This window comes from Dendrobates tinctorius, unplaced genomic scaffold (genome assembly GCF_039654945.1).
Source record: "Dendrobates tinctorius isolate UK_male_01 unplaced genomic scaffold, ASM3965494v1 ptg000076l, whole genome shotgun sequence".
NCBI lineage: Eukaryota > Metazoa > Chordata > Amphibia > Anura > Dendrobatidae > Dendrobates > Dendrobates tinctorius.
Genome location: NW_027361744.1, coordinates 1975079 through 2002896, shown reverse-complemented (window position 1 = coordinate 2002896; position 27818 = coordinate 1975079).

Genomic DNA, 27818 nt, shown 5'->3' with positions numbered 1-27818 from the left:
AACAAGGCATTGGTCCTTTTCATGCAAGAATATATCAAAACAATCACAGTTCTCAACAAGGCATTGGTAATATATCAAATCAATCACAGTTCTCAACAAGGCATTGGTGTGTTTAATGCAAGAATATATCTTGCAAAAAACACAGCACCGTCAGGTCCAAAAAACAATGCAGCAGTTGAAGACACAAATCAATCACAGTTCTCAACAAGGCATTGGTGCTTTTCATGAAAGAATATATCTTGCCAAAAAAACACCACCACCATCAGTTTTACAAAACAATGCAGCAGTTGAAGACACAATTCAATCAAAGTTCTCAACAAGGCTTTGGTGGTTTTCATGCAAGAATATATCTTGCCAAAAAAAACACCACCACCGTCAGGTCCACAAAACAATGCAGCAGTTCAAGACCCAAATCAATCACAGTTTTCCACCAGGCATTGGTGTGTTTAATGCAAGAATATATCTTGCAAAAAACACATCAGCACCATCAGGTGCAAAAATAAATGCTATATCACATAGCATCTTTATACTTACTGAACACCCTTTTTGAAGCTGCAGAGGCGCTGTCCAAGCCATCCATCACTGCGGCCACCTCATTCCAGAGCTGCCGGGTCACCACTGTGTCTTTGTACTGCTGGTCACAGCTGTCCCACAATGGGATGCGCTCCTCAACGAGGCGGATGAGGTGCTCGTTGTCTGTGTAGACTTCTTCGTCATCCCGCTGTGGAACCTAGAAAAAAAATATAGAATGTTTAGAAGTTTCGAAAAGATACAAAAAGAAACAGAAAAGAAGCAAGAGAAAGAAAGACAGAAAAAAAAATATATATATATACTCACATTGCGTCTCCTCGCCACGACTTGACTACGCTGCTCCCGCTCAGAATCCTCAGACGGCTCCTGCTCAGACCGCTCCCGCACTTCATTTTCACTTCCCGTGTCCGATGTCTGTAAAGAGAGAAAAAATTAAAACACATTTCTAGAGGCAGCTATACTTATCAAAAGGCAGCAAGATTCTCACCTCACGATCAGCTTGGGCCAGTTCTTGCCGAGATGGCGAATAGACCGATCCGGAAGAAGACATGCTGAAAAGAAAACAAAAAATACATTAGTACATAATAAATTGTACAGGACACACAGACATTATTTTTAAGAATACTCACATTTTGGCTCCTGAAGCTTAAATCCACAGGTAGAAGGCTCTTGTAGAATGCTTGTCTGGTCTCTGCAAGGCATTATGTAGAGTAATTGTCTGACCCTGAAGACACATTCTTTTATGTACACTCCTCCAAAACAATGTTGCTTGTTTAGGGGGAGTTCTAGACAAGTGTCTAGACATTGTTTACTCAAATCGCGTGTGCGCTCAAAGCGCTGATGTGCGCGGTGCCAAGCGCTCGTCAGCAACCACATAGACTGTAATGCTATTTTTGGGCGCATACGTGCGAGCGCGATTTTTTTAACGATGCCACCGGAAAAAAAAAATGCAACATGTAGCGTACGTCGCGTCTGGGTGCACACCTGTAAAATGCGCAGCGCACGCTAAACGCTGAAGAGCGCGTACATTCTCAAGACCCTGCCATCACCATGTTAAAGATAGGGGGACATTGCGCGTGCGCACGATGCGCTGCGCGATAGAACGCTAGTGTGAAACCAGCCTTACTACGCAGATAAGAGAGCAGAACCAACCTTGCGAGAGAGACATGGGAGCAGAACCGAGCTTACTACAGTGCTATGGGAGCATAACCGATCTTACTACAGAGATAAGGGAGCAGAACCGAGTTTACTACAGACATAAGGGAGCAGAACCAAGCTTAATATGTCTACTACACAGATATGGGAACAGAACCAAGCTTACAGCATGCATATGGTACAAGAATTTAGATTACTACATCAATACAGAACCAGAACCAAGCTTACTCCTTAGATATGGTACCATAACTGAGCTTACTGACAAACATACATATATCTCTAGAAACACTGACAAGTAAACACACAGTACAGCAGGGACATTGCTAGGGTTCTAAAAGTTCAGGGGTCCAAGCCTCAAAGTGCATGTCTACCCATCTGACCCCCCTATAATCATCTAAAGAGCATCTATAGATATATAATTACAGTATACCACTGTTGCTAACCAAAAACATACAATGCAAAGACCAATATTATCAAAATTACTACTATAAAAGACCAAAACAATAAAACTACTCAATGTCCACCACCATCACCACTACTCAGCAAATACATAATATAATATAACCATTACCTTTACATAACAAAACACTATACAGAGACCAATGACACCACCATACACCTTCTACTACATAGACTGAAACAAATTTAGCGGTCACTAAATAAAAGAATAGTCTTCTAAAAAGAGCAATATTACCATCTTACTGTTGTACATTGGTAGATACTAGTCCCGCAGAACATACATGTGAGTACAGTAGTTATATATAGAACCTTACAGCTGACAATCTTTCTGATTTGGGTCGCTCACTTTTCCTGTCTTTTTCATCAGGCCCAGACCTCCATTACCACTTCTCCAGCCACAACTCATCTGCACAGATTACAACAAAAACACATTTGACATCTCACATTTCTACTGATGTCTCATTTATTCCCAACCTACAAAAACTCCCCACTCTGCTTACCTGAGGCATAGGATACTGACCCCAATATTTTAAAAAACTGTGCCATTACTATGATTACTCCCTAACCCAAAAATTAGTGTCCCAAAGAAAATATTAATACCCCCACTGTGCAAAGGCGTGTATGCTCCTTTAACCCCTTCTCGACCAATGACTCCACATAGGCATCATGAAAAGCTGTGCCAATCTGACCAGTGACGCCTATGTGGCGTCATGAATTAATTGCCCTCCTGCGGGTCGGGTGACTGACCTTTCAGTGACCCCACCTGACCCACACACACAGGGGGCTTTGTACTTCACCACAGGTGGGGTGGCTTCACCCCCACTTGTCTGCAATCGCTCTGATTGGCTGTTAAAAGTGAAACAGCCAAATCAGAGCGATAGTAATATTTCATCAATGAAATTTGATGAAATATTATAATCCCACCATGGCCGATGCTGCAGTAGCATCGGACATGGCTGGAGACACTAATCTGAACCCCCTCCCATACCGGCTGGCAATGGGGATCTGCCGCCGCCTCATCATCTGCTCCCCCTGCCTTGGAATTAGGGTTAAGATTAGGGTTAGATGTGTGTTGGGGTTAGGGTTAGGCTTGTTGTTAGGGTTATGGGTAGGGTTGGGGTTAGGGGTGTATCGGGGTTATGGTTAGGGATGTGTTAGGGTTAGGGTTGGAGTTAGAATTGAGGGGTTTCCACTGTTTATGCACATCAGGGGGTCTCCAAACGCGACATGGTGCCACAATTGATTCCAGCCAATTTTGCATTCAAAAAGTCAAACGGTGCTCCCTCCCTTCCAAGCCCCGACGTGTGCCCAAACAGTTTTCTCCCCGCCACATATGGGGTACCAGTGTACTCAGGACAAACTGAACAACTTTTGGGGTCCAATTTCTCCTGTCACCCTTTGTGAAAATAAAAAATTGCCGACTAAAAAATAATTTTTTGAGGAGAAAATTTTTTTTCATTTTCACGGCTGTGTTATAAACTTCTGTGAAGCACCAGGGGGTTCAAAGTGCTCACTACACATCTAGATAAGTTCCTTAAGGGGTCTAGTTTCCAAAATGGGTTTACTTGGGGGTTTTCACTGTTTAGGCACACGGGCTTTCCAAAGGCGACATGGTGTCCGATAACGATTGGAGCTAATTTTCCATTCAAAGTCAAATGGCGCTCCTTCGCTTCTGGACCCTGCCATGCGCCTAAACAGTGGTTTATGACCACATATGAGGTATCGGTGTACTCAGGAGAAATTGCTTAACAAATTTTAGGATCCATTTTATCCTGTTGCCCATGTGAAAATGAAAAAATAGGCTAAAAGAAAATTTTTGTGAAAAAAAAGTACCTTTTTTATTTACGGATCAATTGTGAAGCACCTGGGGGTTCAAAGTGAGCACTCTGCATCTAGATAAGTTCCTTGGGGGGGGTCTAATGGATGGACTAATGTCTTTTTTCGGCCTTACTAACTGTTACTATGTTACTAAGGTCGATTGTACGACCGGAAACATTCAAGAATTTTTGAACTGGATGCTTTGTACAATAAAGGAATGGTTAAATTCAATTTTCCCTCTTGAGTGCCAAGTCTTTACTATAATCTATAGTGTATTGGATACCGTACTTGTGCACCTCCCTCTGTCATCGAGTGCCGTGTTTTTTCTAATTCATCCGCATACATAGGCTTATATGGGTGCGAGTGAGCTGAGACTCTGCCATGTGTCAGTGGCAATCTCTGTATGCTACCATTTCACTCGGACACTGAAAACGGCTGGGGAAAAAAACCGTGATGGGAGCTGTCCCGTAGATGAATACTGGTCCGAGTGCTATGTGATGTTTTATCGCATAGCACTCGTCCGTATTCATCGCTGGAGTTACTCCGGCCTCAGGATGGGAGTCCTGCATTTGGGGCACGACAGGGGATATTAAGGACTGAACTAATCCACCCATCCTACTATACTGCCTTCTGAGGGTGATCTTCAGAGAAACAGGGAAGACCCCCCCCAATGTTTTATTACCTGCACTGATTTTGTCGTGAGCACTTTGTAATAGTCTGTGTCACATATATATTTTATTTGCATTTGAATTAGTTTACCTATTGTATATTAAAAGTTAAGCTTCATGGTATCTCATGCTACAGAGTTATTGATCCTGGGCAATTGATCCAAAGTGTCTATGGGAAAAATGTGCACAGAAAACTTAGCATATCTGCAAGAAAAAGTGACAGGTTGTGTATTTGAAGCACACACCCCAGGTAAGTTTACACTGCATAAAAAAAGCCCAGCGGGCAGGAGGTTTTTATAAATCCCATCCACATTGCTGAACTGTAAGAAGCTGTGTGTTTGATGGAACAAAAATATGTCGTGTCAAAAACACACCAAAATCTCATTGTGGACACAGAGCCTAAGGCTGGAGTGGAGTCACATCGGATGCGATACACTAATGATACTCGGCTCCAGCTCTGCTGCGAGCATGATACGAGTGTCCGTGCTCTGTGCTCCAATCCTCTCTCATGAGAGTATCACAGCACAGAAGCGAAGGAGACGGAGAAAGTAATTTCTCCGTCTCCTACTTGGCCTGACTTGGTGTATATCGGACTGCACTGGGATGACATCCGAGTCCAGTGTGAAGTTTCACTAAGACCCTTTGCTAATCCTTTGCATCTAATTTGGTTGTGCCTTTTTTTGCTTTCTGCTTTGTTGCTAAGGTTCAGAGTACTCCCTGCTGGGGGTAGCGCTGGGCCCCGCTCATATGTTACAGCTTGTGGCAGATTGTTCAGTCCCCTGGTGTGTTGTTTGAATTAGAGGCCTACCTAACTACCTACCTTCACCTGTCTGAGTTTTCTATCGGCTTACAGCACCCAGGTGTGTCACAATGGAACATTGAAACACGTGTCACAATGGGCATCCCAGACTGTCTTCCAGCAGTGTGGCAGCAGCCAGCTTCATTCTGTTGTGGGAGCCTCAGCAGACAGATAGGGATGGGGGTATGCACACTTGTTGGTTTCAAAACCCAGCATCAGGAGAGATAAGGTTTCCAAAAACAGACTGAATTGAATTGAAACCAAATCAATTTGTCTTTTCAAAGCAATATTTGAATGCTTTTTGCAACTTTGGTTGCTCTGCATTCATTTTTTCTTTGGTAGGTACAGGTGAGATAAGGTGCAGTGTACTCCCAGACGGCTCTTCCCCCTTCAAGTTTTGGGTCTCTAAGCTGGATACATGGCCAGAGCTTAGCCAGTATGCATTGGAGGTGCTGGCTTGCCCTGCTGCCAGTTTATTATCGAAACACGTCTTTAGTGCCGCAGGTGGTGTACTAACAGACCGTCGCACGCGACTATCCTCCGATAACGTTGACCGGCTTACTTTTCTGAAAATGAGCAAGGCCTGGATCTCGCCAGAATTTGCCAGTCCTGTTCCAGAATAAATAATTGGTTGGCAACAGTATCCAGGTCTCCTGTTGTGTTCATGTTTCTACCACCTGAACTGTAATCCCTGGGCTTCAACACAGCCAGTTGTTGCTAAGAAGTGCCGTCTGCACAGAGAAAAACACTAGCTCCTGTGTTAGTGGGGTTCAGTAACGCCAGCTGCTCCCCTGCTGTGTGGACGGCAATATCTCCTGCTGACTCCTCATGCAAACTAGATCATATTTTCTACTTGCACCAAGTAGGTCTCAGCCTGCGCCATGATTGATCCTGGGCTCCAACATTGCCAGTTGTTGCTCAAGAGTGCCGTGTGCACAGAGAAAAACACTAGCTCCTGTGCTTGTGGGGTCCAGTAACGCCAGCTGCTCCCCTGCTGTGTGGACGGCAAAGTCTCCTGCTCCCTCCAAAATTACACTACATCAGCTTTTCAACTTGCTCCATGTAGGCCTCAGCATACACCATGATTCACACTGGGCTTCAACACAGCCAGTTGTTGCTCAGAAGTACCATCTACACAGAGAAAAACACATGCTCCAGTGTTAGTCGGGTGCAGTAATGCCAGCTGCTCCCCTGCTGTGTGTACGGCAATGTCTACTGCTGCCTCTACATTCAGGCTACAACTGATTTTTAACCATGCTCCAATTAGGCCTCTGGCTCCAGTGTCTCTAGTATTTACCCTGGCCTTCAACACCACCAGTTGCTGCTCAAAAGTGCAGTTTGCACAATGAACACTTGTTCGTGTGTTACTGGTGTTCTGTAACGTCAGTTGATCCCCTGATGTGTGTCCGGCAATGTCTTCTGCTCTGTCCACATTCCCACTACTAGTTGATTGTGCAGACTGCACTTTTGAGCAGCAACTGGCGGTGTTGGACACCAGGGTAAATACTAGAGACACTGAAGCCAGAGGCCTAATTGGAGCACGGTTAAAATCAGTAGTAGTCTACAACCGATATTAAACTTGATGAAATTAGGCCTCAGCCTACACCCTGATTGACCCTGGGCTCCAACATCGCCAGTTGCTGCTCACAAGTGTCTTTGGCATGGGTACCTCTCCTGCCCATCCTGGTTCCAGCACGCCTGCTGTTTCCAGGTAGTGTCAACGTCACTTTGCCAACAAAACGTTTTCCTGTCGTGTTGCGGCCGGGTTAGCCGAGTCTATGGTGCCTGCAGTTTAGGTCCTTCCTATGTGGGCTGCGGGTTCTGGTAATAAAGGCTGGTTCCGTAGTGCCAATAGGACAAGCACCCCTGTAAGGACTGTGGGTTTCGGTAGCTGCGGCCGGCTCGCGACCTTGCAACTTTGTTTTTCATGGGTACCTTCTGCTACCCATCTGGGTTCCAGCACAGTCAGCTGGTTCCAGGCAGAGCCTTCTCGATATCCAAGTTCCAGCAATAGCAATTTCTGCTGTTACTTGTTAGTGCTTTCTAGCACAGGTACCTCCTGCTTAGTGACCGGGTTCCAGCACCGTCAGCTGGTCCTCGGTAGTGCCATTGGCTCTTGTTCCTTCTGCTGCCCTTCCGGGTTCCAGCAGCGTTAGCTGGTTCCAGGCAGAGCCTTTGGCCTAGGTGCCTCCTTCTCGGTATCCGAGTTCCAGCAATGTTTTCTGGTACTTGGTAGTGCTTTCTAGCACAGGTACGTCCTGTTTAGTAACCGGGTTCAAGCACCGTCAGTTGGTCCTCAGTACTGCCATTAGCTCTTGTTCCTTCTGCTGCCCTTCTGGGTTCCAGCACCATCAGCTGGTTCTCGCTAGTTCCATTTGCACTTGCAGCTTCTGCTGCCCTTCCAGGTACCAGCACCGTCAGTTGGTTCCAGGCAGAGCCTTTGGCCTAGGTGCTTCCTTCTCGCTATCCGAGTTCCAGCAATGTCTGCTGGTCCTTGGTAGTGCTTTCTAGCACAGGTACCTCCTGCTTAGTAGCCGGCTTCCAGCACCGTCAGCTAGTCCTCGGTAGTGCCATTGGCTCTTGTTCCTTCTGCTGCCCTTCCGGGTTCCAGCACCGTCAGCTGGTTCTCGCTAGTACCATTTGCTCTTGCAGCTTCTGCTGCCCTTCCGGGTTCCAGCACCGTCAGCTGGTTCCAGGCAGTGCCTTTGGCCTAGGTGCCTCCTTCTTGGTAGCCGAGTTCCAGCAATGTCTGCTGGTCCTTGGTAGTGCTTTCTAGCACAGGTACCTCCTGCTTAGTAACCGGATTCCAGCACGGTCAGCTGGTCCTCGGTAGTGCCATTGGCTCTTGTTCCTTCTGCTGCCCTTCTGGGTTCCAGCACCATCAGCTGGTCCTCGCTAGTTCCATTGGCTCTTGCAGCTTCGGCTACCCATCCGGATTCCAGCACCGTCAGCTGGTTCTCGACAGTTCCTCAGCCGCCTTGTACCTTCTGCTACATTTCCAAGTTCAAGCTTTTGGAAATGTTTTTTGTTTATCATCACTCTGGATCTCCCTGAAGACGACGACCCGGAAGACTACCCCGAAAACCAAAATGATGACCCTGAAGAAGATGACCAAGAGGACAAAGAACATGAAGACAACCACCAAGATACAGAACAACAAGAGACAGAAGACCAAGAAGCAGAAGACCAAGAAGCAGAAGACCAAGAAGCAGAAGACCAAGAAGCAGAAGACCAAGAAGCAGAAGAACATTGAGCATAAGACTAAAAATCAGAGCAAAAGATATATAAATTATAAGCAGAAGATGACTAAGCAGTGTATGCACAAGGAAAGACTAGAAGCAACGGGATAAAACTGAATGGGAGGAGACACAGATTAGATATTAGAAAAAACTTTTTGACAGAGTGATCAATGAGTGGAACAAGCTGCCACGAGATGTGGTGAGTTCTCCTTCAATCGAAGTCTTCAATCAGAGGCTGGACAGACATCTGACTGGGATGATTTAGCAAATCCTGCTTTGAGCAGGGGGTTGGACCAGATGGCCCAGGAGGTCCCTTCCAACTCTACGATTCTATGATTCTAGGAGTCCGTTCCTCCTCATGGTGCCCCTGGAAAATGTCTGCTACTGCAGGCCAAACTGAGCGCGGACAAAGCCTGTTGTAAATCTTTTGTGACAGGCAGAACGGAATGTGTAATCTTCAAACTTTTATACATAACAACTACAGGAATGACTCACAAATAAGAATATGATGAAGAAGAAGAAGAAGAATAGGAAGAAGATGAAGTAGAATAAGAAGAAGAATAATAGTTGAATAAGAAGAATATGAAGAATGTAAAAAAAAGAATAATAGGAAGACGGTGAAGAAGATGATGAATGAGGTGAAGAAGAAGTTGATTAAAAAGATGGTCCTGCTGCTGAGGATGATGAAGGAGAAAGTGTGGGTGAAGTAAAAAAGAAGGTGAAGAGCATGGAAGTAGTGAAACATACATATCTGACAAAATATAGAAAAGGTTAACATAGTCAATATCTTTGTAACTCCGAACGTCTTTAAAAAAACAAATTAATTCCTGTTATTCCATTTGATTGGGATAAACCTCTATGCCTTTAATGTCTCGTCCACCTCCCCCAATACATTCTACAAGAATTAACCTACAAGAAAAGAAAGGGTTTTTTTTAATTCCAATATTTCTGTCCCATTGACTTGAATTTGGCTTCCGGTATCGGAATCGGCGATACCCGATACTTTTGTGGTATCGGTCCGATCTAATCCGATCCGATATTTCACGATATCTGATTGTATCGCTCCACACTATTGACCAGCGATTTCTCATTTTTGCAACACCATTTTATTTTTACGGACCACACCACATTTGAAGTCACTTTGAGGGGTCTATATGATAGAAAATACCGAAAAGTGACACCATTCTAAAAACTGCACCCCTCAAGGTGCTCAAAACCACATTCAAGAAGTTTATTAACCCTTCAGGTGCTTCACAGGAATTTTTTGAATGTTTAAAAATAAAAAATGAACATTTAACTTTTTTTCACAAAAAAATTATTTCATGTTCAAATTTTTTATTTTACCAAGGGTATCGGGAGAAATTGGACTGGAAATGTTATTGTGCAATTTGTCCTGAGTACGCCGATACCTGAATTGTTGGAAGGAACCACTGTTTGGGCGCATGGCAGAGCTCGGAAGGGAAGGAGCGCCGTTTGACTTTTTCACTGCAAAATTGGCTGGAATTCAGATTGGATGCCATGCCACGTTTGTAGAGCCCCTGATGTGCCTAAACAGTGGAAACCCCCCACAAGTGACCCCATTTTGGAAACTAGACCCCCCAAGGAACTTATCTAGATGTGTGGTGAGCACTTTGAACCCTCAAGGGCTTCACAGAAGTTTATAACGTACAGCCGTACAATTAAAAAAGTCATTTTTTCCACAAAAATGAACTTTTCTCCCCCAATTTTTATTTTCCCAAGAGCAACAGGACCCCAAAGGTTATTGTGCAATTTGTCCTGAGTATGCTGATACCCAATATATGGGGGTAAACCACTATTTGGGCACATGGCAGAGCTCGGAAGGGAAGCAGCGCCATTTAATTTTTTTGGCTAGAATTGAGATCGAACGCCATGTCGCGTTTAGAAAGCCCCTGATGTGCCAAAACAGTGGAAACCCCCCAATTCTAACTCCAACCCTAACCCTAACCCCAGCCCTAATGGGAAAATGGAAATAAATAAAAAACATTTTATTTTATTATTTTTCCCTAACTAAGGGGGTGATAAAGGGGGGTTTGATTTACTATAGATGGCGGGTTTTTATTTTTGGCAGCTGTCATACGCTAAAAGACGCCTTTTATTGTAAAAATAGTTTATGCATCATCACATTTTGAGAGCTATAATTTTTCCTTATTTTGACCCACCGAGTCATGTGAGGCCTTAATTTTTGCAGGACAAGTTGACGTTTTTATTGGTACCATTTTCGGGCACGTGACATTTAATCGCTTTTTATTCCGATTTTTGGGACGCAGAACGAACAAAAACTAGCGATTCATGAATATCTTTTGGTGGGGTGCGTTAACACCGTTCCGCGTGTGGTTCAATTGATAAGGCAGTTTTATTCTCCGGGTCAGTACGGTTACAGCGATACCTCATTTATGTCATTTTTCTTATGTTTTGGCAGTTTTATGCAATGAAAACAATTTTATATAAAAAATAATTATTTTTGCATCGTTTTATTCTGCGAGCTATAACTTTATTTTTTCGCTGATGATGCTGTGTGGCGGCTCGTTTTTTGCGGGACAAGATGACATTTTCAGTGGTACCATGGATACTCATATGCATCTTTTTGATCGCGCGTTATTGCACTTTATTGTAAGGCAGTATGATAAATCATTATTTTTTGCCTCATTTTCTATTTGTTTTTTAAAGAGTTCGCTAAAGGGGTTAACTAATGGAACAGTTTTATAGGGTGGGTCATTACGGACGCAGCAATACCAAATATGTGTACTTTTATTGTTTTTTTGTCTTTTTATTTTGAAAAAATGAATTTATTAGGGAATATTTTTTTTTTTTTTTAAATTATTTTTACACTTTTTTTTTACTTTATTATAATGTCCCATGGGGGACATCACTGTCCTGTGACAGATCGCTTATCTGTCACATCACGGATCAGCGATCTGTCACAGGCACTGCTGCACGTGTCACAATGGGCGGCCCACACTGTCTTCCAACTGTGCGACAATAGCCAGCTACAGTCTGCTGAGGGAGCCTCAGCAGACAGGTAGAGAGGGGGGTATGCACGCTTGTTGGTTACAATACCCAGCATCAGGAGAGATAAGGTTTCCAAAAACAGACTGAATCGAATTGAAACCAATATCTGGTCTTAAACTCTGGAATAAGAGGCGTCTGGTAAGCAGCGGATACTGAAGGTAATAACCTTGTTTTCAGTTGAGGAACACTGGATTTCAAAATTGGGACTGACAAAGGTCCTGGTAAAATGATCTGTAGGTCCATAAATTTTGCGGCGGTTTTAAAAGCGCGATTTTGCCGTGAGAACGCGAAAAATAAGCATCCTATGCATTCCTTTGGGATTCTGCAATGCTGTGCTAATGCTGCAGTTTTTTCCGCAGCGGAATTGCTTCACGGTAAAAAACGCAGCATGCTCATTAATTTAGCAGAATTGTGGCGATCCCGCACCCATAGGAATGCATTGTTCTGCTTACTTTCCGCATGTGGCTGTGCGAAAAGTAAGCAGAACATTTGCGGATGGTACCCATGATCCGGAGGAAGGGAGACTTTCCTCGGGGCTGTGGGTACCATATCCCTGTAAAAAATATTGTAATTCTTACCTTCCGACGTCCCGCGCAGCCTTCCCGCCTCTCTCCACGCTCCCGGTCCCAGTAATCCTTTGCGAGAATGACCGCGATGACGTCGCGATGTCGCGGGAGCACGACGTCTCGTGTTCATTCATGTTGTCGTCGCGGGAGCGCAAAGTCTCGCGGTCATTCGCGCAAAGGATTACTGGGACCAGGAGCGTGGAGAGAGGCGGGAAGGCTGCGCGGGACACCGGAAGGTAAGAATAACAATATTTTTTAAATTATTTTTTACATTCTATCTTTTACTACTGATGCTGCATAGGCAGCCTCAATAGTAAAAAGATGGTCACACTCAATGAATGTTTGACGAGTGTGACCAACCTGTCAATCAGTTCTCCAAGCGATGCTACAGATCGCTTGGAAAACGCCAGCATTCTGCAAGCTAATTACGCTTGCAAAATGCTAGTTTTTCCGTGGGAATTTAAATGCGATTCTCCCGCGGAATGGAATCCGGAATTCTCACGGTAATTTCCGCAAGAGATCCGCTACGTGTGCACATAGCCTAAAAGTTAAGTTTTATGATATCTCTTGCTACAGAGTTATTGATCCTGGGCAATTGGTCCAAAGTGTCTATGGGAAAAATGTACACAGAAAACTTAGCATATCTGCAAGAAAAAGTGACAGGTTGTGAATTTGAAGCACACACTCCCGGTCACTTTACACTGCATAAAAAAAGCCCAGCGGGTAGGAGGTTTTTATAAAACCCATCCACATTGCTGATCTGTAAGAAGCTGCATTTTTGATGGAACAAAAATATGTAGTGTCAAAAACGCACCATAATCTCATTGTGGACACAGAGCCTAAGGCTGGAGTGGAGTCACATCGGATGCGATATACTAATGATACTCGGCTCCAGCTGTGCTGCAAGCGTGATCTGAGTGTCCGTGCTCTGTGCTCCAATCCTCTCTCATGAGAGAATCACAGCACAGAAGCGAAGGAGACGGAGAAAGTAATTTCTCCATCTCCTCCATGGCCTGACTTTGTGTATATCGGACTGCACTGGGATGACATCCGAGTGCAGTGTGAAGTTTCACTAAGACCCATAGGCTTATATGGGTTCGAGTGAGCCGAGTCTCGCTGCCAATCACAGCATGCTGCCATTGTTCTCTCATGACGATTTGACATGAGAAAATAATTACTGATCTCCTCTGCCCCATAGAATAACACTGGGCCGAGTGCTATCCGATAAAACATCACATGGCACTACCCCCCACGTTGTTTGTTTTAAAAATAACAACCTGTGCTTTATTCACACTGTGCAGATGCAGCGTCTACAGTTCTGTTGTCTCGTCAGTAGTGCTGCAGCCAATCAGGAGCTCAGCAGCTCATTCTCTGGAGCGCTATTGACGTGACCGTCAGAGATGCAAATAATGATAGACGCCGGGCGCAGCAGCAGTGTGAATTATTTTACAATAAACTGCTGAAGAGGAACAAGTGTAAGTCTTCAAGCTGACTGTGAAATATAAATGACCTCCGGCCACTTCCTCCACCAATCAGCATGTGAAACAGCTGACATGATGACATCATGTCATCGTGTCAGTTGTGTACCGCCGGAGAGTAAGTGCTTTGGCGTTGGCTTCCTCGGGGGAAACGCGCATTGGGGCTGTGTGCTCCAGGAACTCTTAGCGCGGAATTATGGGTAAGAGTGACATTTGCTACAATATGCATTTTTGATATATGAGAAACTGCTAGGGATCTCACAGGAGACCCTGCACCCGGCACGTCTATTGAATCTACTCTTTTTTTATGGTTTACATTCTGGCACATGCACTTTAAAGCCGTGCATTATGGTACACATATATAACCTATATGACTTTAAACCTTCTTCCCACCTCTTGATGTTTATCTAAGGCCCGGTTTCTATATACTTTCTTGTCTGCTCATTCCCCGTATGTGAACCCTTTTATGCTTTTATGTACATCTATATGAACTTTTGTATATTGAATACTTAATAAAATTTGTATTTTATTGGATTTACACTCAGTTGTTTTTGTTTATCAAAGTTATAGATATAGGTCATCAATAATAGTTCAGTGGGTATCTGACTCCCTGCCCATCAGCTATATGAAGAGGCCGTAGCACTATGGAGAGCACAGCATCATCTTCATTATCTACGAGACCCCGCTCTGTGTAAAGTAGCAACTTTTATTGGTACTGCAACTAAGGCTGTAATCACAAGAGTGCATAAAATCTGATGCGAGAGCATTGGATGCGATATGCCAATAACCCTGTGCTCCATCTTTGCTGCAAGCGGGAACCTAGTATCAGTGTTGTCTGCTCCCATCCTCTCGCATGACAGAATCGCAGCTCAGGTGCAGAGTGGATGGAAAAAGTAATTTCTCCATCTCCTCTATTACCTGTCTCGGCGTATATCGGACTGCACTGGGATGACATCAGAATGCAGTCCAATGTTTCACATGCATCCATAGACTCACTGCCTGTCGCAGCATGCAGCTATTGTTCTCATGTCCAATCGACATGAGAAAATAATCACAGATTTGAGCTGCACCATAGAGTAACACTGGGCCGAGTGCTATGGGATGTTTTATCACATAGCACTCAGCCATGTTATATGCTTGTATGACCTCGGCCTTAGAGCAATAAATAGGACTGAACTGTTATACTTGGCCTTCTGAGACTGTATGTTATATAGTCGTGTTACGCTCGCCTCACGTCTTGTAATCTACAGGTTCACACAGATTGCATTTTCACGATGCAACAAGTGGGCCTGTGCTCCTTCAAATGCCAGGGCTGAATTTTAGTCCCAGTCAGGCCCAGATCACACCTGTACCTACCAAGCAGCAAAAGCCAAGATAGATGATTTCAATTGCAGACTGAATACAATACAATGCCTTCCATATATAGGTGGAGATGATGTAGCAGAGTTGGTCAAGTTAAATCAAGCCATATGTATTTGGCATTTGAAATGTGCAACTTGGACCAAGAAAAAGCTAATGCAGAGCAACCAAAGTTGAAAAAAGCATTCAAATATGGCTTTGATTTCAATTCAATTCTGTCTTTTTTTTGGAAACCTTATCTCTCCAGATGCTGGGTGTTGTAACCAACGAGCGTGCATACCCCCCTCTCTACCTGTCTGCTGAGGTTACCTCAGCAGACTGAAGCTGGCTGCTGCCGCACAGCTGGAAGACAGTCTGGGCCGCCTATTGTGACACGTGTTCCAATTGTTCCATTGTGACACACCTGGCTGCTGTAAGCCAATAGGATACTCAAACAGGTGAAGGTAGTTAGGTAATTAGGTAGGCCACTAATTCAATCAACACACCAGACCAATTCCTTCTTTGTCATTGAATACATATACACAAAATTTAGAAGTTGGAGGGCCACAAGAGGGAGACAATGTTTCACAAAAGAAATCATAAACGTCCAGAATGTGGTAGAAATTGAACAACTTAAATACACATGGGATACTTGAATTAAGGTGGGAAGTACTGAGGGTAAGGGGCTGAAGGCCTTGTAGCAGGTGGGTAGGTAGAAATGTATGCATCCAAAGCTAAACACATTACAGCAGCTTATTACACCTTTACCTACCAAGCAGGAAAAGCCAAGTTAGATGATTAAAATTGCAGACTGAATGCAAAACAATGCCTTCCATATATAGGTGAATACCTGATGTAGCAGAGTTGGTCAATTCAAAATAAAGCCAAATTCATTTGGTATTTGAAATGTGCAACTTGGACCAAGAAAAAACTAATGCAGAGTAACCAAAGTTGAAAAAAGCATTCAAATATTGCTTTGAAAAGACAACTTGCTTTGGTTTCAATTCAGTCTGTTTTTTGAAACCTTATCTCTCCTGACGTTGGGTATTGTAATGAACGAGCATGCATACCCCCCTCCCTACCTGTCTGCTGAGGCTATAATAACATGCAGAAATAGTAGGTATGTCACCATGGAACAGACGGACCAACAGTTATAGGGAAGTTTATTTACAGGGAATGACACTGGTGAAATTAACAGTGTGGAAATGAATATAATGTGAATGGGTTTAGCAAACGGTCAAAAAGCATAAACAGTATTTAACAGTAATAAGTTTTACCTTAAGAAAATAACTTATCAGTCTGCTGGGGTCTTGTTTGAAGGTGTCACTCTTCTCCAATGTTGGCGCCGAGTCACCAGCAGCGCTTGTAGTCCGTAGTACTCTGGATCCTGAGACTTTAACGATGTCTAGTTGGGGTACGAGGGGTTACTGCGGGAGCCAGGGGGGTATGAGACTGATGATATCCTTTTTGCTCCAAGTATAGAATCATAGAATCGTAGAGTTGGAAGGGACCTCCTGGGCCATCTGGTCCAACCCCCTGCTCAAAGCAGGATTCGCTAAATCATCCCAGTCAGATGTCTGTCCAGCCTCTGTTTGAAGACTTCCATTGAAGGAGAACTCACCACTTCTTGTGGCAGCCTATTCCACTCATTGATCACTCTAACTGTCAAAAAGTTTTTTCTAATATCTAATCTATGTCTCCTCCCATTCAGTTTCATCCCATTGCTTCTAGTCTTTCCTTGTGCAAATGAGAATAAAGTTGATCCTTCTACAATGTGACAGCCCTTTAGATATTTGTAGACAGCTATTAAGTCTCCTCTCAGTCTTCTCTTTTGCAAACTAAACATTCCCAAATCCTGCAACCTTTCCGCATAAGACAGGGTTTGCAGACCGGTCACCATTCTGGTCGCTCTTTTTTGAACTTGCTCCAGTTTGTTGATGTCTTTTTTAAAATGTGGTGCCCAAAACTGGACACAATATTCCAGATGAGGTCTGACCAAAGAGGAGTAGCGGGAAATAATGACCTCACGTGATCTAGACTGTATGCTTCTGTTAATACATCCTAGAATTGCATTTGCCTTTTTTGCAGCTGCATCACACTGTTGACTCATATTCAGTCTGTGATCTATTAGTATACCCAAGTCTTTTTCACATGTGCTGTCACTTAGCCCTATTCCTCCCATTCTGTATATGCTTTTTTCATTTTTATTGCCCAGATGTAGTACTTTGCATTTCTCCCTGTTAAAAACCCATTCTGTTAGTTGCTGCCCACTTCTCCAGTTTATTTAAATCTTTTTGAATCCTCTCTCTCTCTTCTCTAGTATTAGCTATCCCTCCTAGCTTTGTGTCATCAGCAAATTTAATCAGTTTACCCTCAATTCCTTCATCTAAATCGCTCTCAGCTGTCCTACCTTCCTGTTTCTGGGTGCTAGAGTGTCCCCCGGGGAACCTGCTGCCCTTGTCAATGGTTCAGGGCACGAAGGAGAGGAGGGAACTCTCCCTCGGCTCTTCCTGTACTTCACTGTTATGAATGAGTCACCGTAGGAGGCAGACACAAAAATAGAAGCTACGTCCAGAAAACCAGAGAAGTTGGCAACTATCAGGTTGCAGACCCCTGAACCTATCAACACAACTAGCAGTAGCCGTGGGGGGTTCCTACGGTGCCCTAGACCCCTCGATCACAGCCAGAGAGCTAAATAGCCTAAAGACAGAAAAGGAAATCTAAACTGCCCCAGAGCAGACCCCAAAGCAAAAGGCAGCCCCCAACATATAATGACGGTGAAGCAAGATGAAAAAACACTCACACAGACAGAAAGATAGGCTGAGCAAGCGATGGGGCCCAAAACTAACTAAACAGGACAGGAAAGGAAGGTTGCTGTCTGCAATCTGCAAAAACCCTATCAAAGACATTAGCCAGCAAGCTGATATGGAAAAAGACCCTGAAGCAGCTAGGCTTCAAAACTAAATCAGCACTCAGGTATTTTCAGAAGACAGAGCTAAAGGAATTCAGCTCACCCCAGCAGGGAATGGCAGAAATCCAGAAAAACAAAGCAAAACAAGGCAAAGCAAAAATGCAAAAGGCAGAGCAGAAAACTTAGCTTTAGATGAGAAGGAATTCAGATTGGTCTCCAAGGATCCCACAGAGAAATCACCCGCAGGGCAGAAGGGCGACGGCGGCCTTATATCCAGTCAGTAACTCCACTCAGCCAGTCATCATCATTAGGCTCAGATGTTTGATAATCAGGCTCACTACCTTTCTTTACCAGAAGAGGGAGTTCATCGGGCCTCAGTAGTGAAGGGGAAAATGAACTCACAACACTTCACTCCCTTACATTCTCCCTCCCTGTGAGCTCGCCATTCCATAGGAGAGAGTTTCTGGAGCTCCTGCTAGCAATCTTCCAGACCTTGTACAATTTGCCAGATGAATTCGTCCTGATTGTAGCGTATGGGGGGTACACCTGCCATTGAACGTTCAGAGCGTCTTAGATCAGTAGAGGTTGAAGAATCAGCCACTAGGAAAGTGGAAGTCGAAGTTTCCTCGGTTATTTCTGTAGTCTCAGGCATCACTGGTTTAGCTGCCGTGGGCATCGGGGCAGCTGGTACCACTCGAGGGTCCCGAGACAAGCAGGGTTGCAGCTTATTCCGATGTAGTGTACGGGTGGGAAGCTCTTCACCTGTTTCAGGTTGAATCTCATAGACGGGTCCCCGTCTGCTGAGTAGTCGCTTCACCCTGTACGGGCTCTTTTCTCACCGAAACTCCAACTTGTTGTGGGGGCGCTTTTCCCTTACTAAGACGGTGGGTGTGCAGAAATGTATCACACATTGCAGCAGCTTCACACCTGTACCTACCAAGCAGCAAAAGCCAAGATAGATGATTTAAACTGCAGACTGAATACAATACAATGCCTTCCATATATAGGTGAGTAATTGATGTAGCAGAGTTGGTCAAGTTAAATCAAGCCAAATGCATTTGGCATTTGAAATGTGCAACTTGGACCAAGAAAAAACTAATGCAGAGGAACCAAAGTTGAAAAAAGCATTCAAATATTGCTTTGAATAGGCAACTTTCTGTGGTTTCAATTCAAATCAGTCTGTTTTTGGAAACCTTATCTCTCCTGATGCTGGGTATCGTAACCAATGAGTGTGCATACCCACCTCCCTACCTGTCTACTGAGGCTCTCTCAGCAGACTGAAGCTGGCTGCTTCCGCACAGCTGGAAGACAGTCTGTACCGCCCATTGTGACACGTGTTCCATTGTCTCCCTCTTGTGGCCTACCTAAATACCTACCTTCACCTGAGTGTCCTATTGACTTACAACAGCCAGGTGTGTCACAATGGAACAATTGGAACACGTGTCACAATGGGTGGCCCAGACTGTCTACCAGCTGTGCTACCAAAGTTGAGAAGTGGGAGATGAATTGGCGGTATTAGTTGATAAATCCAAAAAAATGATGCACCGTCTTAAGGGAATGAGGCTCCTGCCAATCCATGACCGCCTGTAGCTTGGCAGGATCCATGGCCAATCCTTGGGGGTTGATGATATAGCCCAGGAAAGGACTCCTGCTCAAACACACACTACTTCAACTTAGCGTAGAGGGAGTTTGCCCGTAGGAGGTCGAAGACTTTGCAAACATCTCTCCGGTGGGAGTCAATATCTGGAGAGTAGACGAAAATATTATCCAGATAGACTACAACTGAGGTGGTGAGCATATCCCGGAAGATGTCGTTCACAAAGTATTGGAATACAGCCAGAGCATTACAAAGCCCGAATAGCATCACCAGGTATTTATAGTGCCCATCCCTGATGTTAAATGCGGTCTTCCATTCATCCCCCTCACGGATGCGTATCAGGTTGTAGGCACCCTGCAGATCAAGCTTAGTAAAAACCCTCGCTCCCCGCAACCTATCTAAAAGCTCCAATATCAGGGGCAGAGGGTACTTGTTCTTAATGGTAATGGCGTTAAGACCCCTGTAGTCTATGCACAGATGTAGCACCCCGTTCTTCTTTTGTTCAAAGAAGAACCCCGCCCCTGCAGGTGACACTGACTTTCTAATGAATCCTCTTGCCAGATTCTCCTGGATGTACTGAGACATTGACTGTCAACGGGAGAGAGAGGATAAACCTGACCGCGGGGAGGCTCAGCACCAGGCAAGAGGTCAATAGAACTGTTGTAGGGATGGTGAGGCGGAAGAAACTCCGCTGCCTTCTTGGTGAACATGTCCGCATTGGACCAAAAGTGGTTGGGGAGAGAGGAAAGATCTGCGGTTACCTCTGTAGAAGCAACTTGAAGGCACTCCTGACATCTACCCTCACAGGATTTACTCCATCCCAGAATTCTCCCAGAAGAACACTTTATATGAGGGGTGTGATAGCTTTGCCATGGCATCCCTAAGAGAACCTCATCAATGCCCTCAGACATGACTAGCAGATGATCTCCAGATGGCATGGAGACATGGATAGAGTAAATAGGATGGTCTGATGTGTTATCTGTGAGGGTAATGTCGACCCATTTATCACCCGTATGGTCACTGGCTTGGCGAGCATCACCAGTGGAATTGCGTGCCATCGGGAGAAGGCAGAAGACATAAATTTGCCCTCCATCCCGGAATTCACGCAAAGCTCTACCACCTGGGTGGATGGGCCAATACCGATAGTCCCCCTAAAGTTGAGCTTAGAGGATGGCATTGCTGCGTCTAGTGAACCAGCTCCTAATGACACTAAGCGTGGACGTTCCATCGCTCGCTGAGGACACCTAGAGGCGATATTTCCTCACTGCTGGCATATCCGACAGACCATGCATGTACGAGCGGTCCAGGACTTAGATCCCGCCCGCGTCACCTCCATGGCCTCAAGTGGCTCGGATGTCTGGGCCGGGGATTCCAGGGGTTTGGCGAAGCTGGGAGCCATCTGAAACCTCTGCCTGCACTGGGCTCATTCCAACCTTCGCTCATTAAAATGAAGGTCGATTCGAGTAGAGACCGCTATTAGCTCCTCCAGTGTGGCAGGAATCTCCCTAGTGGCCAGAGCATTCTTACATGGTCAGCCAGCCCCCTCCAAAACACGGGAATGAGGACTTTATCCGGCCACTCCAGCTTGGAAGCCTGTGTCCGGAAATGGGTAGCAAATTGGCTGACCGTGGACGAACCCTGTGTAGATGCCAATTGGAGCGCTGTTTCGTGGGTGACTCGAGGTCCCAAAAAGACCTGTTTCAGAGTGTTCAGAAACTGTGAAGCACTCTGCACTGCATGATCGTCACACTCCCACAATGTCGTGGCCCACTCCAACGCCCTGTCCAATGAGAGAGGTATTATGAATCCCACCTTGGCCCACTCTGAGGGGAAACGTGCAGCCAGAAGCACAAGGTGTATAGTACACTGGCTCACGAATCCCCTACATTACTGGCTATCACCAGAAAACTTATCTGGCAACGGGAGACAGGATAATGTCGGAACAGGTGGGGCATTGGACAAAGTGGCTACAGCGATGCTAGCAGCCTGAGCAGCTACTGTGGTAACATCCATGGCTGTGGTTGTGCACTCAAAAGCCGCCAACCTACCCTCCAGCTGCTGAATGTACCGCTGTAGTTGCTGTTCATCCGCCATTACGAGCCAAACCCTGGCGCTAGCATAATGTTAGGGCTGGCAGAACGCACCAAGTAATAAAGGTGCGTTCGTAGCCCGGGTCCATCATGCAGAGGTGGTAAGCTGCTGCTTGGTAATGGTGGAGGGACTAGTAGTGGGAATGTGGACAGAGCAGAAGACATTGCCGGACACACATCAGGGGATCAACTGACATTACAGAACACCAGTAACACAGGAACAAGTGTTGATTGTGCAGACCGCACTTTTGAGCAGCAACTGGCTGTGTTGGAGGCCAAGGTAAATACTAGAGACACTGAAGCCAGAGGATTGAAATTTTTGATGTTTTTCTACTGCTCTCAACAGCCCAAACAAGACTATAAAAGGATGAGCTTGCAACTACTTTACTTTTGGAGAAAATTCTAAACATTCATTATTCAATAGGGTCTAATAGCAAAAAGAAGCGTTTTGAGTGAACAATCACAGTTCTTGGTAGAATCATGCAGGATTTAAATTTTTGATGCTTTTCTACTACTCTCAACAGCCCAAACAAGTTTCTAAAAGGATGAGTTTGCAACTACTTTACTTTTGGTGAAAATTATTTATTATTCAATAGGGCCCAATAGCAAAAACCAGCGGTTTGAATGAATTCACATTTCTTAATAGAATCATGCAGGATTGAAATTTTTGATGTTTTTCTACTCCTCACAACAGCCCAAACAAGTTTCTAAAAGGATGAGTTTGCAACTACTTTACTTTTGGAGAAAATTCAAAACATTCATTATTCAATAGGTACCAATAGCAAAAAGCAGTGGTTTGAATGAACACTCACATTTCTTGGTAGAATCGTGCATGTTTAAAATTTTTGATGCTTTTCTACTCCTCTCATGAGCCTAAACAAGACTGTAGAAGAATGAGTTTGTAACTACTTTACTTTTGGAGAAAATTCAAAACATTCCTTATTCAACAGGGTCTAATAGCAAAAAGCAGTGTTTTGAATGAACAATCACAGTTCTTGGTAGAATCGTGCAGGATTGAAATTTTTGATGCTTTTCAACTCCTCTCAACAGCCCAAACAAGTTTCTAAAAGGATGAGTTTGCAACTACTTTACTTTTGGAGAAAATTCAAAACATTCATTATTCAATAGGGCCCAAAATAGCAAAAACCAGCGGTTTGAATGAACACTCACATTTCTTGGTAGAATCATGCAGGATTGAAATTTTTGATGTTTTTTTACTCCTCTCAACAGCCCAAACAAGTTTCTAAAAGGATGAGTTTGGAGAAAATTCAAAACATTCATTATTCATTAGAGCTCAATAGCAAAAAGCAGCTTTTTGAATGAACAATCACATTTCTTGGTAGAATCATGCAGGATTTAAATGTTTGATGTTTTTCTACTCCTCTCATGAGCCCAAACAAGTTTCTAAAAGGATGAGTTTGCAACTACTTTACTTTTGGAGAAAATTCAAAACATTCATTATTCATTAGAGCTCAATAGCAAAAAGCAGCTTTTTGAATGAACAATCACATTTCTTGGTAGAATCATGCAGGATTGAAATTTTTGATGTTTTTTTACTCCTCTCAACAGCCCAAACAAGTTTCTAAAAGGATGAGTTTGCAACTACTTTACTTTTGGAGAAAATTCAAAACATTCATTATTCAATAGGGCCCAAAATAGCAAAAAGCAGCGGTTTGAATGAACACTCACTGTTATGAAGAATCACCATAGGAGGCAGACACAAAAATAGAAGCTACGTCCAGAGAAGTTGGCAACTATCAGATTGCAGACCCCTGAACCTATCAACACAACTAGTAGTAGCCGTGGGGGGTTCCTACGGTGCCCTAGACCCCTCGATCACAGCCGGAGAGCTAAATAGCCTAAAGACAGAAAAGGAAATCTAAACTGCCCCAGAGCAGACCCCAAAGTAAAAGGCAGCCCCCAACATATAATGACGGTGAAGCAAGATGAAAAAACACTCACACAGATAGAAAGATAGGCTGAGCAAACGATGGGGCCCAAGCTAAACTAAACAGGACAGGAAAGGACGGTTGCTGTCTGCAATCTGCCAAAAACCCTATCAAAGAAATAAGCCAACAGCTGATATGGAAAAAGACCCTGAAGCAGCTAGGCTTCAAAATCTATATCAGCACTCCGGTATTTTCAGAAGACAGAGCTAAAGGAATTCAGCTCACCCCAGCAGGAAATGGCAGAAATCCAGAAAAACAAAGCAAACAAAGTCAAAGCACAAATGCAAAAAGCAGCGCAGAAAAACTTAGCTTTAGAAGAGCAGGAATTCAAACTGGTCTCCAAGAATCCTACAGAGAAATCACCCGCAGGGCAGGAGGGCGTTGGCAGCCTTATATCCAGTCCATAACTCCACTCAGCCAGTCATCATCATTAGGCTCAGGTGCCTGATAATCAGGCTCACTACCTTTCCTTACAAGAAGAGGAAGTTCATCGGGCCTCAGTAGTGAAGGGGAAAATGAACTCACAACAGTACCTCCCCCTTGAGGAGGGGTCACCGAACCCTCAACCACGCCACCAAGGTGATCATGGTGAGCCCGATGGAAGGCACGCACCAATCTTTTGGCATGAATATCAGAGGCAGAGACCCAGGAATTATCCTCCTGACCATAACCCTTCCACTTAACCAAATACTGGAGTCTCCGTCTCGCCAGACGAGAATCCAATACTTTTTCTACCTCATATTCCATGTTACCTTCAACCAATACAGCGTCTGGAGGTGCCACCCCCGGAACAAAAGGTTCAACAAACCTCTTCAACAGAGACTTATGAAACACATTATGGATTTTAAATGTGACAGGAAGAGCCAAATGAAAAGAGACCGGATTAATAATCTCCAAAGTCTTGTAAGGTCCAATAAATCTAGGCTTAAACTTAGGAGAAGCCACCTTCATAGCAATATTTTTTGATGATAACCACACCATATCACCAACTTTAAACTGAGGACCAATGGTCCTATGTCGGTTGGAAAACCGCTGGGCCTTTTCCTGGGAGAGAGATAACTTATCTACCACTTGGTCCCAGATCCGGTGCATTCTCTGCACCACAGTGTCAACACCTGGACAGGCAGAGGGCTCCACCTGCCCTGAAGAGAATCGAGGATGAAACCCAAAGTTACAAAAAAAAGGTGACATCAAAGTGGCAGAACTAGCTCTATTATTTAAAGCAAATTCGGCCAAGGGCAAAAATGAAACCCAATCATCCTGATCAGCGGAAATAAAGCATCTCAAATATGACTCCAAGGTCTGGTTTGTTCTCTCTGTCTGCCCATTGGTCTGAGGGTGAAAAGCAGAGGAGTAGGACAACTGAATTCCCAGCTTGGAACAGAAAGTTCTCCAAAATCTAGACACAAACTGAACTCCTCTGTCAGATACAATGTTCTCAGGAATCCCGTGCAAGCGAACCACCTGTTGAAAAAACAGGGGCACCAACTCAGAGGAAGACGGCAACTTAGGGAGTGGTACAAGATGAACCATCTTAGAGAACCTATCACAAATCACCCAAATAACAGTCATCCTTTGAGAGACAGGCATATCAGAGATGAAATCCATTGAAATATGGGTCCATGGCCTCTTGGGGACAGGCAAAGGCATCAACAACCCACTAGAGCGAGAACACGATTTAGACCGGGAGCACGTCCCACAGGACTGCACAAAATTCCTGACATCACGAGACAAGGAGGGCCACCAAAAGGACCGACTCACAAGATCTCTAGTACCAAAAATACCTGGATGACCAGCCAAAGCAGAGCAATGAACTTCAGACATCACTCTCTTCTTCCACTGGTCAGGAACATACAACTTTCCACTGGGACAACGCTCAGGTTTGTCCTCCTGCAACTCTTCCAGAGCACGTCTCAAATCGGGCGAGATGGCAGAAAGAACTACCCCTTCGCCTAAGATGGTAGCAGGCTTGGTCACCACAGGAGAATCCGCAAAGAAGCTCCAAGAGAGGGCGTCAGCCTTGACATTCTTAGTTCCAGGAAGGAAAGAAACCACAAAATCCAAACGTGTAAAAAACAAGGCCCACCTAGCCTGTCTAGGGTTCAAGCGCTTAGCCGACTCTAGGTAAATCAAATTCTTGTGGTCAGTGAGGACCACGACTTGATGCTTAGCTCCCTCCAACCAATGTCTCCACTCCTCAAATGCCCATTTCATGGCCAACAGTTCCCGATTCCCCACATCATAGTTACGTTCAGATGGAGAGAACTTTCGGGAAAAGAAAGCACAGGGATTCATTTTAGATGTTACAGGATCCTTTTGGGACAAAACAGCTCCTGCACCAATCTCAGAAGCATCCACCTCTACCTGGAACGGAAGTGAGACATCAGGTTGCCGCAAAACCGGGGCGGAGGTGAATCTTCGCTTCAGCTCCTGAACGGAAGAAACAGCCTCCGGAGACCAATTTAACACATCAGCACCCTTCTTAGTCAAATCAGTCAATGGCTTGGAAATACTAGAAAATTTTGCTATAAATTTCCGATAAAAATTAGCAAAACCCAAAAACTTCTGGAGAGCCTTCAAAGAAGTGGGCTGAACCCAATCGTAAATGGCCTGTACCTTGGCCGGGTCCATTTCGATAGTTGACGGAGACAAAATAAATCCCAAAAAAGAAATCCTCTGTACTCCAAAAAGGCATTTAGATCCTTTGACATACAGGGAATTCTCCCTCAAGATCTGGAACACAGTCCGTATATGTTCCACATGAGAATCCCAATCCTTGGAGAATATCAAAATATCATCCAGATAGATAATCAAAAATTTATCGACAAAATCTCGGAAAATATCGTTCATGAAGCACTGGAAGACAGAAGGGGCATTAGTGAGCCCAAAAGGCATCACCAGGTACTCAAAATGTCCCTCCGGAGTATTAAACGCCGTCTTCCATTCATCCCCATGCTTAATGCGAATAAGATTATACGCCCCCCTGAGGTCAAGCTTGGTAAACCAGCAAGCACCTTTAACTCTAGAGAATAGATCCGAAATCAGGGGTAACGGATACTGATATTTAACAGTAATTTTGTTGAGGGCATGATAATCAATACAAGGTCTTAATGATCCATCCTTTTTGGCTACAAAAAAAAAAACCGGCACCTAAGGGTGACGAGGATGGTCTAATATGACCCTTCTCCAACGCCTCCTTAATATAGGATCGCATAGCCTCATGCTCGGGTACAGATAAATTGAAGAGCCGACCCTTGGGAAATTTACACCCCGGGCTCAGTTCAATTGCACAGTCATAACTCCTATGAGGAGGCAGAGATGCAGACTCATTTTCACTAAATACATCATAAAAGTCCGCCAAATAATCAGGAACATCATGCGACTGAGGAGAGGTGGAAAACACCAGAGCCTCACTAAAGGCACACCGACAACCCCAACTCACCACAGACACAGATTTTCAATCCAAAACTGGATTATGAATTTGTAACCAGGGAAACCCCAGAACAATGGTATCATGCAGATTATGCAACACCAAAAATCTGCAATTTTCTTGATGGTCTGGGGCGACCCGCATTACCACCTGGGTCCAAAACTGAGGTTTATTTTTAGCCAAAGGAGTAGCATGAATCCCCCTCAAAGGGATAGGCGTCTGCAGAGGTGTCATTGGAAATCCACAACGTTTAGCAAAATCCAAGGTCATTAGGTTTAGGGCTGCTCCCGAATCCACAAAAGCCTTGGCGGAAAATGTGGACAGGGAGCAGATCAGAGTAATAGCCAAAAGAAACTTAGGTTGAACACCACCAACAGAAAACGTGTGTGCAAAGCGTTTCTCTCATTTAGGACAGACAGAAATAATATGCGAGGCATCCCCACAGAAAAAACACAACTTATTACGCCTTCTGAACTCCTGACGCTGCTCTCTGGAGAAAACTCTATCACATTGCATAGGTTCAGACATTTGTTCAACAGGTGACAACACCTCTCGTGCAGTTTTGCGTTCACGCAAACGCCGATCAACCTGAATGGCTAATGACATAGAATCGTCAAGACCAGAGGGAACAGGAAATCCCACCATAGTATCTTTTACGGCTTCTGACAAACACTTCTGAAAGAGAGCAGCCAAGGCATTATCATTCCAGGTAGTAAGTACCGCCACTTTCGGAATTTTTGACCGTACAATTCTGCAGAAT